The sequence below is a fragment of the Gymnogyps californianus genome, chromosome Z, assembly GCF_018139145.2.
Source record: "Gymnogyps californianus isolate 813 chromosome Z, ASM1813914v2, whole genome shotgun sequence".
Taxonomy (NCBI): Eukaryota; Metazoa; Chordata; class Aves; order Accipitriformes; family Cathartidae; genus Gymnogyps; species Gymnogyps californianus.
In genome coordinates this window covers 79,310,292-79,327,767 of record NC_059500.1, presented here as the reverse complement: position 1 = coordinate 79,327,767, position 17,476 = coordinate 79,310,292, and positions in this window count along the sequence as shown.

Here is a 17,476-nt window from a genome sequence, read left to right as displayed (position 1 = left end):
CCCCAAGTCGAGTCTGTTTTGCCCATGACAGTAATTGCTGAGTGATCTCCCTGTCCTTATCTTAACCCACGAGCCTTTTATCATGTTTTCTCTCCCCTGTCCAGTTGAGAAGGGGGAGTGATAGAGTGGCTTGGTGGGCACCTGGCAGCCAGCCAAGGTCAACCCACCACAAGATGTCTTAATAAAGCCCCTATATAATCTCAATTGGTTTTGAGAGCCTTACTCAGACGCTAGAACTCGGACCACAGCAAATAACATTTGAAAGACCTCAGGCATTATCTAAAGGTATTACCCCTACAAATACTCTACTTTCATTGAATAAAGTGACTAGATCATTAAATTAAACTGCATCAATGTTATTTGAAAATGTTTGGTCAGTAGCCTTGCCTACTTCTCTTACCAAATGTCTTAATTATGACTTCAGGTTAGCATCCCTTTCGCTCAAGCCTTGAAATTCCCACAGCCTTTACTCTGATGACCCTGATTCTCTTACTAGGCTTTATTTTACAAAGTAACCAGGAATGCAAGGAGTGGTTTCTCGAGCTGCTGCAAAACACCTGTTAGGTGTTGGCAGCTTCAGTTCATTTTATGCTGATGCCTGACAGAAGGATAAAAATTCAAGTCACTAATTGTTCTTGTTTCTTTTTCTTCACAAGAAAGGTTGATCAGTATTTATGCTTCAATATTTCTCACTCTATGTCTTTAGGGGGCTGGGTCTCCTACTGAGCACTACTTCTGGTAGGTGATACAGGGATCTGCTTAAGGAGGAGTGGGATTCTACAACTGATGAACTCTTAGTTGCTATCTTTTAGCTGTTCTCTATGATAACAGATTTTCTATGACAGTGGGTTTAACACTAATTAATCAATAGAAATACATGGTGGGTTTTTGTTGGTTTTGGGGGGTTTTTTTTTGGTATTTAGAGTTATTCATCTCTCAAAGAATTGCCGGAAGATACCCAAAAGAAATTAAGCTACTGAGATTATAAAGAAATTTTAAAAGAATAAGGATTGATTAAAACATCATAATTAGGTTCAGTATGTCTTTCAAACCCACTAAATTACCTGTCTCTTTAAACTAGCCCTTTCTCTGCTTTAAAAAAGGAGAAATATGCCTGGCTCTCTTTATCTTCTTTGTTTTATCATCCGTTGCTGACAGGAATCATAAAATCACTAAGCTCATAGCAGTAGCAGAGTAACGCTTGCACATCACTCAAAATTAATGCTCATACCACTTTAATACAATTAATTACTTATCATTTTGCTGTAGTATTAATTAGAAGTTTTCTATCAAAATATGTCAAACTTGAAAAAAAGAAAGTGAAGGAAGCTCTTCTACTGTCCTTTGAGATGAAGTTATGGCCTCATGGAAGGAAATAGGAGTGCTGTCATTCTTGTCCATTCTTGACTCCTCACATTTTGAATTTTCATGTGACCTTCCTGTATTCAAAATGAAATGGATATTTGCTTTACATACAACAGCCTTTAGGAATATAAACAATTTACATTAGTGATGCACAAGAAAAGGCTTACCGGCTGAGTAAAGGAACCTTACAAAGGAAAGACAAAACTTTAACTTATTAGAAAATTATTTAAAGGCCTTAACCTCTTCTGTTCTAAAAACCATTAATAGATGTCTTTTAATACTAGGCTCTTTAGAAGAAGGGTTACTACGTTTTGCATTCTCTCAGGTGAGTTATAAGGGTTTCTTAGGCTTTTTTCATATTTCTAATTTCAGCCTTAGCAATAAGTGTCAAGAACCTTTCCTGACCGCTGCTACCCCTTTCTTTCTAATAGAAAATAGTCAATGAGCTGTCATTCATTAAATTCACTCCAGATATTTCTAGATTTCTCTTAATCCACTAATTAACAACCTTACATTTAAACCATTGCATACATTTGAAAGATTTTTAAAAATGGTTAATTCAGAGCTTTGAAATAATGTGAGACCAGATTCGACTAAGGATGGGTCTTTTTCCTGGACACTTAAGAATTACTTTTCCAGATGCCATTATGTTTAAAAGATCTGAATCCTTCTACACTGCTGGATTTTTTTCCTGTAACCTGTTCACTTCTTTCTTGGTAGATTAAATTTTAGAAGTGAAAATCTCTCTCTGAGATGTATTTGCATATTAATATAAGTTGAGGAACACTAGTCTGTTAGCTGTCAGTTTTGGTCCGTTAGCCATGTTATGCCTCATCTGTTGTAGGTAGATTAATGCTTCATACATTATTGAAAAGTTAATATTTTACTGTTGAAAAAAAAAAAAAAAGTAGTTTTTTCTCCTGACCCAACATACTTTCTAAACACATCTTGTTTTTTAAATCAGCTAACTAGTTTCCATGGGTTGGATTTGAAAGTTTAATATGGGAAGACTGACAGAAGATATATTAGAAAAACTGCTGAAGGCCCCTTGAGGAAAGCGTATGTTTCAAGGCATTTTAAGATCTAAGTTTAACCAAAAATGTTTTCATAAGTTCTTAACATTTTGAGCTGTGAAAGTGGAGAACTGAAATAACTGAGCATTGTGATGAACGTTTCAAAACTTCCCTCATCTTTCTAAAAGCCAGCCTCCTTCCAGAATACAAAGAAGGATTTTGACAACCATAATGACTGAAACACAGCCTTATTTTCATGATATTGGCCATTGATTCTTTTGTGACTCTGATTTAATTTGTTACCCGTTTCTTATTTCATATGAAATATAGTGCAAAGGCTTATAGATGTGATATATTCAATAAAAATCTCCTGACTTATGTATATCATTAAATTAAAATGTGGCACTTTGGCATTTGTAAATCATCTTAGTTCTAATGTAAATACAGATCACTCATTCGTGGAAGGTCTGTTGGATAACCACAGCCATTACTCTTTATATTTATCAGCCCATAACTCAAAATGTCTATGGTGTCAGAACTTTCGATCTGAGTTGTGAGTTCTGCAGTTCCAACAGTTGTGAAGCACTTAATGACTTGCTGAATTAGTTACAGTACGGTTTAGATATTTAGGCCAAATAGCTGTACTTAAGCATAGGTTGATTTTTTCCTATCTTTTTAACTGACCTAGATAGGTCTTCTAAAAATAGTTAGATATTGCCTGTCTTCAGCCTACTGAAGCTATAGCCTCAATTATATTTAATTTAAAAGTAGCAGAGATTAAGACTTTTAAAAGTCTAGGAGATTTAAAAGTAAATGAGATTAAGACTTCCTGATTCATCACCTAAATTAGGATTAATTCAAAATCCAGGCTCCACACTCCTGAGAAGCATATGTCTAGGTTTTGTCCCCATCTGATTAACTACATTTTGTCCAAAAAAATGTCTAGTCTTCTAGGCAGTTAAGCATGTATAACCGGCTACATAATGGGAGAGTGCAGAGAAGAAGGAGCCAGACTCTTCTCAGAAAGAAAAAGGGCAATTTCAATTAGATAAAAACCAAAAAAGTTTACCATGAGGGTGGTTAAATATTCCAACAGGGACTCAGAGAGGCTGTGGGATCTCTGTCCTTGAAGATGTTCAAAACTTGATTGAACAAAGCCCTGAGCAGTCCACTGTAACGGGACCTGCTCTGGGCAGCAGGTTGGACCAGATGACCTCTGGAGGTCCTTCCAGCCTGCAGGATTGTGTGATGCTGTGGGAAGTTTCTGTACCAGTGACTGTAAGATGTTGAGAGGGCATGCCAGAGAAATGATCACTCTAGAATTGTCATGTTCATGCTCTTGTTAACAATGCTTTTCCTACTAGCCGCTTAAAGGAAGATTGTTTCGGCCTCACCCTTCCTGTCTTCACCTATTTGTCTTGTATTACCTTTGATCTAGCAGAATTCATGTTTACTCCCCATATATGCCTGTGTTTTTTCCTTTGCCTTTCATTTCTATGAAAAGAGTATACAGCCTGACATACACTTAAAAGGAAGCTATTCAAGAACAAGGAGTGATAACTTAAGTTTAAAGCCATGTTGCAAACAACTAAACGTGATGATGGATGCATTTTGTGTCAAAACCAAGAAACGGCAGTGACTTTAATTACTTTAACTCTGAGCTTCTGTTTTACTGTATCTAAATAAGTTTAAATCTATGACATATAATACCAATTTTGTAAGCACCTCCATTCATTTTCTACTATATGAATAAAAAGAGATGCACTCTAATAGCTCAAGAGATTTCAAAGTCATGCCTGACTTAACAAAGGAACTTTCTTTCTTATTCTCATTTGTTTATCTGGAGTCTTCTCATGGCAGTCAATGTAGTTGCAGCTATGGAAAAAATGTATATATATTCCACCTAAATTTCTTCAGCCCATTATGTTTCAGAATAGAGAAAGCATTTACATGCTAAACTGCAGGGAGCAGAGGGGAAGAGGTGAGGGGGGGAAATGGTAGCAGATTACAACGCTTTCTGCTTGATAGTCAAATGAATAAGGAAATTAGTCAGGAACATAGGATATGTGTGTTAAACTCCCCCACCTTGTTAAGAATAAAATCCGAAGGCTAAGAAAAATGCCTTTGATAGATGGCTATTCCCATGCCTCTTAAACCATTACAAAGAGATACGGAAAAATCATGGGACAGGAAGAAAATCTTGGGGGGATAACTGTCTCTAGTTCCATGAACACAGCACCATTCCAAGATATGGTAATTTTGAGTTATGGGCCATGGTCCCAAATTTATACATTTCATCTCCTAATTCTAATTAGAAGTCATAAGTAATACCTAGAACACAAAATAGAACTTAAAACTCTGAGTCGTACAAAAATACTGATTAAATAACCTGGTTTCTAGTTATTTTTGGTCTGTGTTTCTCTTGTATACAACTAGAAGTAAGGATTCCCCATCACCTTCCAGCTAGAAGTAATGACAGATTTGTAAGAAGGGGTTTGTTTTATTTTCCTGTTGTGGGCTCAAAGTTCACAGTACGTAGTTATTTACAGTATTAATGCATCTTTTTCTCATTTGCACTTGTACTCATATTTCTACCTTTCCCTATGTTTTTATTGGATATCAGCAGGTCTCATTAAAAATGACAGGAGATTAATAGGCTGAGATAGTGTGATATTCCATCACTACCTAGGGAAAATACGCATTGATTTCAGTTTCCTTGCTTTTTCCAGATGCTATAATAATTACAAAGACCATTCACAGAACCCATTGGTTTTTAATGAAGTGCTCGAAGTTTTGCAGCTAATTGCTACAGAGGCATAGGCATTCACTAAGGTATCTAATGACTCAGGCTGAAAGTGAAATATTATAGGCCAGGTTCTTAACAGTGCCTAATTTTCTACTACAATCAGTGAGTATCAGGAATCTGAACACCTTTATAATTCGAATGTACTTTGGCCACACAGGATAATAACTCCTGACCAGAGACTACACAGAATTGGGTAAACTTTCATGTACTCCTCACTCCAGCACAAAGTGACAGCCCCTTTCCATCATCTCTACCACCCTCTCTGCTAAAGTGCCCACAACTAATTTTGTGCACTGATGTGCTGAGATTTGTTACATAGTGAATGTTGATCGTTTAAGCAAAAGCAAAAATTGTGAAATTATGACTCTGGGCCACTGGATTGTGGACTCTTGGCAAGTCTGTTAGCCAGAAGGGCAGCACATTGAGGAAAGGGACATGCAGTGACACACGACAGTCCTTGGACCTGTTGTCCATTTAGTAGGTGGCCAGAACCATGCGTTTCCTCCACACTTGCAATGCAACGTGTCCCTTTGCATGTGTGCTGGTTTTGGCTGGGATAGAGTTAATTTTCTTCACAGTAGCTGGTATGGGGCTATGTTTTGGATTTGTGCTGGAAACAGTGTTGGTGATTCAAGGATGTTTTCATTATTGCTGAGCAGTGCTGACACAGAGTCAAGGCCTCTTCTGCTTCTCACCCCACCCCACCAGCCAGGAGGCTGGGGCTGCACAAGAAGCTGGGAGGGGACACAGCCGGGACAGCTGACCCCAACTGACCACAGGGATATTCCGTACCATATGATGTCATGCTCAGCATATAAAGCTGGGGGAAGAAGAAGGAAGAGGAGGACGTTTGAAGTGATGGCGTTTGTCTTCCCAAGTAACCATTATGCGTGATGGAGCCCTGCTTTCCTGGAGATGGCTGAACACCTGCCTGCCGATGGGAAGTGCTGAATGAATTCCTTGTTTTGCTTTGCTTTTGTGCACGGCTTTTGCTTTACCCATTAAACTGTCTTTATCTCAACCCACAAGTTTTCTCACTTTTACTCTTCTGATTCTCTCCCCCATCCCACCGAGGGGAGAAGTGAGCGAGCGGCTGTGTGATGCTTTGCTGCTGCCTGGAGTTAAACCATGACAGCATGGTTTTCTCAGAAACTTTCACTGAGTTGTGGGTGAGCTGACCTTTTCTCATAGTTTAAGACTAAATTGGCAGTGCAGAGACTTAATGGATAACAAAATTGTTTAGTTACAGATATGTGCAATTTTTACAAATTATACAACTTCCCCATCTATAGGACAGGTGACACAGTCCAGAAGTCGGGTGGGTCAGCATAGTGCATCCAGCTGTGCAGTGCATCATCTGGGTGCAAGGTCCTGGGGTCTCTCTTTCTTCACTTCTCTCTTCTTGAATCTCCTGCAGTCTTTCCTGGGCTGCTTCTGTACCCTCTTCCCCACATATCCCTGGAGTCTTTTTTCAATCCCTGACATGTATCCCCAAGTGACCCTGGACACCATCTGTTACAGGACTGGGTAAAGAGTATCTGATTCCTCTTTGGCTTGTTCAAATTCCCTCATTGGCTAACAACTGTCTGTCACCGTCACTGGTGCTCTTGATCCAGTCCTCTGGAAGGCTCGGCACAGTTTGCAGCTCTCACAATGATTAACAGGTTGGTTATGCTTGAGGAATACCTCTATTCTTATAAGAAAGCTGCTCCCAAAAGTGTGTTTCTGTAGTTTTGTTCCTGAATTGTTCCTCTCTTTCCTGGAAAACTGAACCCTTGCTATGATGAAAGACACATTATTTTCCAAGAATCTTTTTCTATTGTTTCCCTGTTTCCCCACTCTTCAGCTAAATCTCCTTGATCCCTGACCCACGACATAAACTATCTACAGCCTTAATGTAATTCCGTGACTGCTTCTAACTGAGGCATAGACATCAAGAAGATCTTTATATGTTTTTTTTCAAGACTTCGTCATCTCTTGATGACACTATGTTTGGATGTCTGGCCCAACAGACACATTGAAATACAGAAGTGGTTGTCTGGTAGAGATCAGTGAACATCTGCCATGCCAGAGGCTGTTTGTGCCTACAAGTATAGCATGGAAAACCAGATTTTGCTGAAGAGGTAATTGTGATTGATAGTCACTAAAAGATAAGGAAGGAATACATGACTGTCCACACTGTCCCCAGTCATGCCATTTAGATTTAAAAAAACACCAAACCACAACACCTGCAGTAACCAGCCAACACAATTTAGCACATCATAGGATTGAGCAGCAGTTTGTCATTAAAATGTGTTCTGATCCTTTTCAAGAGAAAAGGTTTTCTGACTATATTTTGAATGACCCTCCTCACACTGGGCATAGTAATAAAACTCTAAACACAGCTTTGCATCAGCACCTTTGTACAGCATCATTAACACATGCTCTAAAACCATTTGTGAAGATGCTGATAAGGTGACTTCCCCCTTCTCACTGGGAACAAAGGGTTCCCAACTACATGGTAACACTCTCTTTGATGTAGATCAGTAAACAATTTGCCGGATAATCCTCTAACATCCTTTCAGCTACTTTTAATACTACTTGAGTATAGAATGGTATAAGAAACAATTGGTTATTGATGAAGACAATGCTATTAACAAGTCATAAAGTTAAAGAGTTGCTAGAGGCTTTCAAAAAACATGTCCATATCGACAGCGGTTTTTGCAGGGCAGTTGGGAGTGCTTGGATACATCCATTTCCACTGTGGCTAATTGCAGTGAGGAATGAGGAAAGTTCAGTTTCTAATAGTGTGGTCCTTCGGATAGAAATGGAGATCAATACAGAAAATCGGATGGAGAGCTTCAAAGAGTGTTGTTTAGAAGGCTGTGGACAAACACTACAGGGAACAGAGGAGCTCTTCTGGAAACTGGCCTGTTTGGAGGGGAGAAAAACTTCTTCCATGGGCAGAAGGCAGTAGAGAAAGTACTGTATTGCCGAAAAAAGGGACACCCTTGGGGTGTGGGCATGATATCATTGTAAGCAGGATTCCCTGCTTTGTTTTCCTGTCCCTTGAGTGGCAAGTGTATTAGAAAGCAGCAAAAGGTTCAAGTGCTTCCAGTGGTTTGTGGATGCTGGTTCTATCAGATTAGGGCAACACTGTGTCATTAACTGGGAACCTGTTCTATCATGTGTGAAGAAACACAAAATGGGGGAGCAGTCTGGAAAAGTTTGCTATAGGGGTTGTACAGCTCATATGGTTACCATCTTGGTTATTATCAACTATTGGGGTACTTGCACACAAATTTACTTACACCCAGTCAGCTGGACTGGCAGCTTTCAGCTCCGTGTTCAAGAAAGTTAGCCCCTTCATTCCCCTGTCAACAACCCTCTCTCCATTCCCATCTGCATGCCAGGGAGAGGCAGAGATCACCAATACGTCCTCCTCCAACCCCTACCTGTTCTCAAACCACTGTTCTTTTTTTAATTAACAGAATAAAATCTTCCTTGTTCAAAACACTACTAATGGCCTTGTGGAGACAAGTAGGGAAAAACTGTGCATCTGTGATATTTTAAATTGAGCTCTTTGCTGTAGCAAAGCAAAAAATGTTATAGGGAGTGAAGGACTGGCATTCTGCATAGGTGTCTGCAGTGGACAATGCAAGCAGAAAACATTGCATACAGTGATTTTGCTGGTCCTACAGAGAAAGAAGAGAACAGCTCTGATCGTAGAGGTCTGTAAACTCATCAGTTGCTATGCAGAAGACAGCTTCTGCAAACCATAGTTTCAAATCCAATGCTTTGATTAGTGCTGCCATGCTATATTCCAAGAACAGATTGTTGTTTATTTCGTGCTCCATAAAAAAAATAAATAAAACCATCTGATGACTCACACCATGATCATGCCAATAAGCATGAGTTGATCAAAATTCTTGGTGTACTGAAGGTCTGTTGCAGCAGACTGGGGAAAGGGTTCCCCTGATAGGAGAGTGACCAGCCACAGAGCATGTCTGTACTGTAAATAGTCCTTCTTAAGCTGCTCCACTGTCTGATGATCTAGAGTAGTCAAACGGGTGCCAGGGGCCAAAGTATTTTTCAGGTTCTTCTGTGAAAGTCTTGGCAGGAAAGTTGAGAAGAATATCTCCATTTAGCCTTCCAAGTCAAAAATCTCCTCCAGATCTGTCACAAGGACGTAATTCCTACATGCTGCTGAAGACCCATTTCCATTCTCTGTCCTCAGGAGCATAGCCTTCATCTTCTTAAATCTGTTACTCAGCACTGATCCCCAAACCTTTCATAACCTGCTATAATCATCTGCCTGGCAATGTTGGCATACGGCCAGAGAGTTGCTCTAAGTCCTTTTCCCCTTCAAGTTAGCAGACAAGGCTGGGATTGAGATTGTTCAGGTGGTGCATCTAAGGTACCTATCCTGAATTCTGTCTCCCTCTTTTGTTGATCATGACTGTGCACAGACAAACAATATCAATTGAAAATTAAATAAAAGGTTTTGTGGTATTCAGAGTGTTGAAAGAATTTCTAAATTTCCAGAGAAAGTCTTTGCAAAAGATACACACTATGATCTGTAATAGTTAAAAGAAGACCAAGAAAACAAAAGAAACCCCAAAGACAGTAGCATAAGCATAGTTACATCAATAGCCTTTGTTAAATTTTGAGAAATCTGTTGGGAAGGAAGGACCCGTATATATTTTCAGAATCCTATACTTGTACATGTGCTCCCAGACAGTGCTGGAAAACCTCAGCATTGCTATGATCTACTCCATGTTGCATGACACCACCACGAGGAACTGACAGCTTTGATACAATAGGGCCCAAAAAGTTGGGCAAAGCAGCAGTGTGCATAATTGCCCTCTACAGCACAAGTGTGATCACAAAGATGGTTATACACCTGAAAAGAATCTATGTTGTATGTTAAACTGTAAATATAGATGCATTTGTCATGCACTACCTCCTTCTGAGTCTGCAGCTCAGTCATACATCTACAGGACAATCAAGTTCTAGGATATGACAATGAGTAAGGAGATAAAAGGCACGCAAAACCAGCATAGTATTGATGCTTATTTACCTCGATAATGCAAGTGAACTCTTGAAGATTTAACAAGGATCTTTTCTTGTTTTGGAGTCAGAATACAACTTTTCCAAGGATTCTCTCATGTGCAAAAAGGTCAAGCTTGTGTTACAGCTACTGCCCATGTGCATTCCATAAACCATGGATAACATGCTATCTTTGGAATTTCCATTCCCTAGAAAATATGATTGCACTTGCCAAAAGTAATTTGAGGAAATTTCTAGGCTGCACATGTAAGCGAGTAATCACACACAGGCAATAGGACTGCAGAAGACTTATTTTCCTGGAAAAACTTCAAGATATTTCAGAACCCTCACAGGCAAAAGGCCACAATTGCGATTTACTGAGCTACATGAAAATGTAGTTTGGAGTGTGTGGATGGTGTGACTGGAGCCAGCAGCAAAACTCCATTGATTTTTTTAGAGTTAGCTACCTAACTTTTAAAGTTGTTTTCATAAACACTAGATAATTGACTGGATTTTTGGGACTCCTAAATACATATGTAGTTTTTGCCTAGAAGATCCGTACAGAGACATAAGTGTTATACTATGCTGTCTTAATTTATGCACTTTCTGTCTTCATGTGTTTTTAGCTTTTCAGAAAGTTATGCATCTCTAATATGCAAACATCACATTTTCTTTCCCTCAGCTCCCATCCTTCCAAATGGAGTAGTGAATCTTTTTGACATATAAATTAGAGCATCGTAATTATATTTTTGCTGAGCAAATGGCAGCTGATGAACTACAAGCAGGTGTACATTAGAAGAAGCAGAGAATAAATCACCACAGTGCTGTTGTTATTTTTAGTTGCATAAATTCTAGGAGTGTGTGCAGGGGAGAAGAAGGAATGAACAATAACAAAAAAAGAAGCGATAGGTACTTCTGGGCCCCTGTTCTGTAAGTTAATGAAGAACTTTACTTTCCATCAGTGTCAAAGTGAAGAAAGAGAATGCTTTGCACTCTGCAGGATCTAAAGATATAGACCAAAGAGATTGCTTTGAACTTATGAATCCTCCTCCATAATCAAGCTTTTTTTCTAAATCTTTCAGTTGTTTGTATTTCCTGTACACTTGTTACAGTGTAAGATTGACAGATTCAAGGATGTTCTGGAATCCCAAAGTTCCAGATCAAAGACTTAGAATTAAGTTTCCTAGTTCTTATTTACTTTGTAGTAGTTTGGAGAAGTTCAATAACTTTTTTTGGGGGGGTTGCTGGTTTTCAGAATAAGCAGAAATTTCAGTAATCTTGTAACAGTATCATAAACTTCAATAAAAATGTTTTAAATATTCCATTTCCTACTATGCCTGTAAACATGTCTGTATATTTTCAAGATGCTGAGGAGACGGCAGTGCATACTAACTTCTTTATGTGGGAGTATATCTTCTTTCATAAAATTTTAGTCCGAAGTATCTTTATGGAGTTAAACAATAGAAGACCACATGTACCATAAATCACAGGAAGCAGCAGTGTGTAGACATTATATGGGGAATAAATTAAGGCATTCAGTCATAAAGGCAATCACTTATGGAGAGAGAAATTAAGAAACAGTCAATAGGTTTCAAAATGAGATGAGGAGAAAAAAGGAAGTCAATGAGGCAGGATGCTCAATGAAGCCTCTTTTAGGTGATGAGAGCTGAGGAGAAGACTTCTACATCAATAGCCTGCAGAAGGGTAAAGAAGAGATCCTTGTTAAACAAGGAGAACGAAGGGAAAGAAGGAGAAAAAGAAATACAGTCAGAGCTCTTACATGTCTTGAAACTCTTAAAACTTTTTGGGACCAAAGCTTTTCATAGTATTTGTTTTCTGGTATAAGTCTAACGGAGAAATGCTGAGTAATTCTACTCTGTAGTGATACTCAGACAGTTTATTTAGAGCTAATCCAGATTTTTTCAGTATGTCTCTGCCTGGATTTATTTATTCTAGCAGTTTACAAATACCTCTGGATGTGATAAAACTTCTATATATTTGAGGGGAGTAAAAGGAAAAGAATGACAAATTGTGACCCTACCAAAAGTAAAGGGATCCCATGGGAGAAATTATATAACAGTTCAGAAATTCAGGAGAAGCCATTCCTCATCAACAACTTGCTTGTTCTAATCTGAACAAATATGTAGTGCTAAGCCTTGCGTTTTATCAGCATACCTCATTTACAGAGCACTTGCCTATCAGTCAACTGAGTTGTGTCGCATTATACCTTGACAAGGGACTAGATAAGTTGATTATTTGGACAAGTTTCCTTTTAAATGTATTAAAGGACAGGGTGATTCCCTAGTAAAAATACAAGCTGTTGCATGAAACAGGTGTCTGAGAGACTTCAGTGCCATTTCTTTTTCTGTTGTGCTGCTTTAGCCAGTTGGTTGCTTAATCAGATCTTTTAAAATTTTCCTTTTTCTGCAAAATGAATTACTGTAATTACCTTCCTGAGGTATTCTTTTGAGAACGTACATAGAAATGTTCAGGTAATACATTAGAGGATCAAACAGGATCTAAAAGATTGTCAGCTCTGTTCTAGAAGCGTAGGTATGAAATAAGTGTCACTAAGTCCACTGATATTTTTGTGGATTTACACTAACTTGTAATTGTTCAGATCTTCTTCTGAAACATTCTGATCTGATGTACTTTTTTTGTCTTCATTTTTCATCAAAGGACAATGTGTACCACTGCTACAGCATTACTGAATTAACCATTCAAGACCATGTCGGGGTTATGAAGAATCAAGTAATTGCCTATTAAAAATTATGCATTACACCTAAAAGACACAATGACACCAGCAACGAAATTAGTGGCAACCCATTTACAAGTGCATGTTGATTTAATTAGGAAATTAGCTGATTTTTTTTTTTAATACTTGTTTCTTAATTAAAGTCTTCACGGTGTTTGAGTACTTATTAAGTCCATTTGGAATGGATGTACTAGCCACATTTTGGGATACATTTAAAATTGCCTGAAGACCTTCCCCTCCCCCCATGCTTTCATTCATATTCATTATATAAATATTATAGAAAACGCATTCCATTTATTTCAGACTCCTATTTCAATGACAGGACATTCAGTGAAGAGGTGTACGTCTTCTACAATAAGACATGGAGAAAGAAGAAAAAAGATCTTTGCTAGCAATTGTTTTATGATAATACCTATTTATCATCACTTTGCAAAGTGACGAGTAACCTGAACTCATTTTCAGATGAACAGTATTTCCATTTTTCCACAGTTTCACAACTAGCACAGATGACAACTCTTGCGCTGATTTAATCTGACTTCCTTTGACGTTGAGTGAATATCCCTGTTCCCTGAGTAAGTTCTTGTTTGAACCAGGGTAATATTTAGCCAAACACCGAATTTTGAGTTTCAGATCAAGGCCAAAACTACTAAAGAAACATAATGGACACACAGCCACAGACATGGCTGCTTCTGCATGCCGTTCATGTCATGGTTCTATTAAAAAATAGATCTTGTGCCAAGCTGCATAACTATGGGTGACCATCTCAAAATCCATGCTTACCAAGTGAAAATAGCTGTTGCAGCTAAATATAGGTAGCATATTCCCTAAAAAGGATTGGTAGCATGACTTTAGTGTCCTTAGATGGACCTCTAAGATTGACTTTTAAGATACCCATGTGTAACAAAAATATGTCTACTTGGAAGACCATATACTGCACAGAGTAACAAGTATGCTATTTCTAACTTCTGCATCCTAGCACATGAAAATCTGTGTTCTGAACTTCTTTGTGCTAATAGCTATGTAGAGTGTATGGTTAAGACAAATCCCTAATTATAAAATTATCTTCCCCATTTAGGGTTGCAATCAGGTCAATTTTTTGTTTATTGGGCCAATAGTGACTGAAATGAAGTGTTGGTGATAAATTACTGGTATTACATTGTGATAATGATAAAGTAAATTATTTTAGAAAACTAATTTAGTATTTTAATAGTAACATAACGGAGATTTATATGAACAATTTTTACACTCTTGACTAGTAACCCTTTTATTGATGAGTTAATGGCCAGCTAGATAAATTAAGCTCTGTCAGCTTCACCCAATGTCTTATAACAACTCACATTGGTCATTAACTGGTTGATTGGTAAAGTGTTTTATTATTGCTTTGGAAATATTACCTAAAATGAAGCACAGTAATTTCTGATCCTTTATCATTTTTATTTTGATGGCTTGACTTTTTTTAATCAAAAAATGTGATGCACATTGAGAACCCAAAATCTAAGCAGTTAATGTGATTTAAACTGAAACAATCAAATATTTTCAAATATAGACATTTGAGCTTGACATAGTAGCCCATTTATGCCCTCTAAAAACATCAGTCTATAGAGAGATTTAATCTGTTCTAAAGAATTCCACATGCACTCAGTTGTAAAAAGGCTGGATACATTTGATAAGGTAGCGATTCTATGCAATATTTTCTAATTAAGCTATACAAAACTTTTTTCTTAGCATTCACACAAGTTCAGGTGGTTTTTTTTTTTCCTTACCTCAGTTCAAAATATGCTTATCCAAGATACATGTTGGGCATACAGAGTGACTGTTACCTCCTCAAGCGTTTTGATTTTTTAAAGTAGTATTTTACTTTCTATGGCTATTCCCACATGCACACTTTATTGCAGCCAAATTAATGAGTCAGAGTGAATTTCTGTTCTTTGAATTAAGTGAATAACTTAGAGAGAACAGCATACTCTTACAATTACGAGAGCTGCAGTGTGAGTTTTCACAATGCATTGTATGTTAATAATTTGTCAACAGCCTTTTCTTAATTTTGGGGGCTGTCAACTTCTCTTGTTCTCTATTCTAAAACCAAATACTGGTTTGGTCCCTAATTCATTAAAGTCCTCTCTGCTCTGTTATTTAATTGTGAGCGTTAACAGTCACAACCTCTTGTTGCAGTTGGATAGAATCAAGTGAAGAGGGGAAGGGGTTATAAGAAACAGCCAGGATTTTGAATTTCCTAATGAATAACTTAAAATGATGTAAAAGAACAACAATGACAAGGTATCTACTAAAATTTTAAGAATGTTTTTCTCTGTGTGATGCAGATATTCCCCAATGAAGCACAATGACGAAACATCAAAAATAATATCTGACTGTGAACAGAGGTAGCCAAACTCAGTTGTCTCTTCCCAGTCACAAACTTGTGCAGTTGTGCGTCTGATCTCTCTTGCAGTGTTCAGGAGAATCATTGTAGAACTCATTAAGTTATGACTGTAGGAACTCTGCCCTCCCTCTTACATTAAATAGTGCCCATCCCTATTAAATATTTTTCATACATCATATGGGGTGATTTATAGCTCTTTATGTGCTTTCCCTGAGGACCTCTAGAGCTCTCATCACCATTCTGTTTGATCACTTCAAGCTTTAATACATCCACTCCCAGTACAATTCATGCTATCTGTAACTGAATCTAGGTGATGGGCTGATACTGCACAGGGAGCAACTGTTAAGGATTTAATTTTTGCTTTATCAGGAGTCTGACAGGAGAATAGTGGGTTCCTCTGATTTCTCATCATGCCAGTTTGTGTTCAATCTCTTGAAAAGCCTTCAAGCATGAATGCATATCTATAAAAGATCAGACCTAGTTTTCCAAGGGTTGTCAGGAATGAGGTTAGTGTGCTATATACAAGCACACATGCAGGGAAAATTTGGTTGCTCAGATATCTTGGGGTGAGAAAACAAGGATACATTGAAAAAAAATGTGTTAATTTTTTTTAATTGAAAAAAAAAAACAACAGACTGAGCCTGATTGGTATGAGTCCAAGACTATTAGTTTTGTCTATGGGCGGCTTCCCCTTTGATTCCACAATAAAAATACTAGAAATGGAACAGGGTTCATGAAAGCCCATAGATTTGAAAGGACTAAGAAAGGTCATCTAGTCCAACCACATGTGCAAAGCAGGTGTGAATAAAACGGGTTACTCAGGGCCTTGACCAATTAAATTTTTAACTTCTTCAAGGATGGAGATCCCACAGCCTCTCTGGGGCCCTGTTCCGAGGTTTTACCTCCTTTGCATTAAATATTGGCTTGGACTCCTGGCTCTTTATGGTCTCTGCAAAGACCTTGTTGATCTCCTTTTGACCCTTCCCGATGGCGTACAGTCTGCTTACCACTTCTGATAGTTTGTTACCTGGCAAGTCAGCATCTCAGCCAAAGCACACCTCCCACGGGTGAGACCAGCACCATTTCCAACTTGCGGGAGGAGCACCAGGCACTCCTGACAGCCTGCATGGCAGCATTGTCCCTCAGGAGCTCTCTCTTGGAAGAGGCTTCTGATGTGCCACGGTAGTTGTTCCAGCTGGTGCTGGTTACTGCATGCTGGCGCATCACCACCCTCATTGCACAGGCTTAAGCAGAGATCCTGGGCCCCCTTGTCCTCCTGTTGCAACCACTGGTGCGTTTCTGTGAGCTCCCTCTTGTCCTCCAGTTACAGAGCCGCTATCCAAGCGCAGTTGAATAGCCACTTGACACTTCCTCACCTTCAGTCAGTTGAAGACAAAAGGTGTAGGCACTTCCTAATTAGGAAACAGCCAACAGAAGCTGATTGTTCAAACTGGCAGAAACAAAAATGTATGGAAGCCTTCAGAATGCCGCCCTCACCAGCAGCAGCAAACCACCACAAGTTCCCAGAAAATGATCCCCAAAGAAATCCCCAGAAGTTTCCTGCACTCTGGAAGAACTGTAGAACTGTTGAAGTCTTTTGAGATACATGATTTAGAAAGCGTCCTGGTTTCGGCTGGGATAAGGTTAATTTTCTTCCTAGTAACCAGTACAGTTTTGGATTTAGTGTGAGAATGATGTTGATAACACGCTGATGTTTTAGTTGTTGCTAAGTAGCGCTTATCTTAAGTTAAGGATTTTCCAGTTTCCCATGCTCTGCCAGCAAGCAGGTGTGCAAGGAGCTGGGAGGGAGCAGAGCCAGGACAGCTGACCTGAACTAGCCAAAGGGATATTCCATACCATAGCACGTCATGCTCAGTATATAAACAGGGGAGAGTTGGGCAGGAGGAGTGGATCGCTGCTCAGGCATCGGTCAGCAGGTGGTGAGCAATTGCATTGTGCATCACTGGTTTTTTTTCCTTTTTTTTCCCTTTTTTTCCCTTTTTTTGGGGGTATATTGCTTTTCATTACTATTATTATTATTATTATTATATTTAATTGTTATTATTGTTAGTATTATATTTTACTTTAGTTATTAAACCATTCTTATCTCAACCCACGAGTTTTACCTT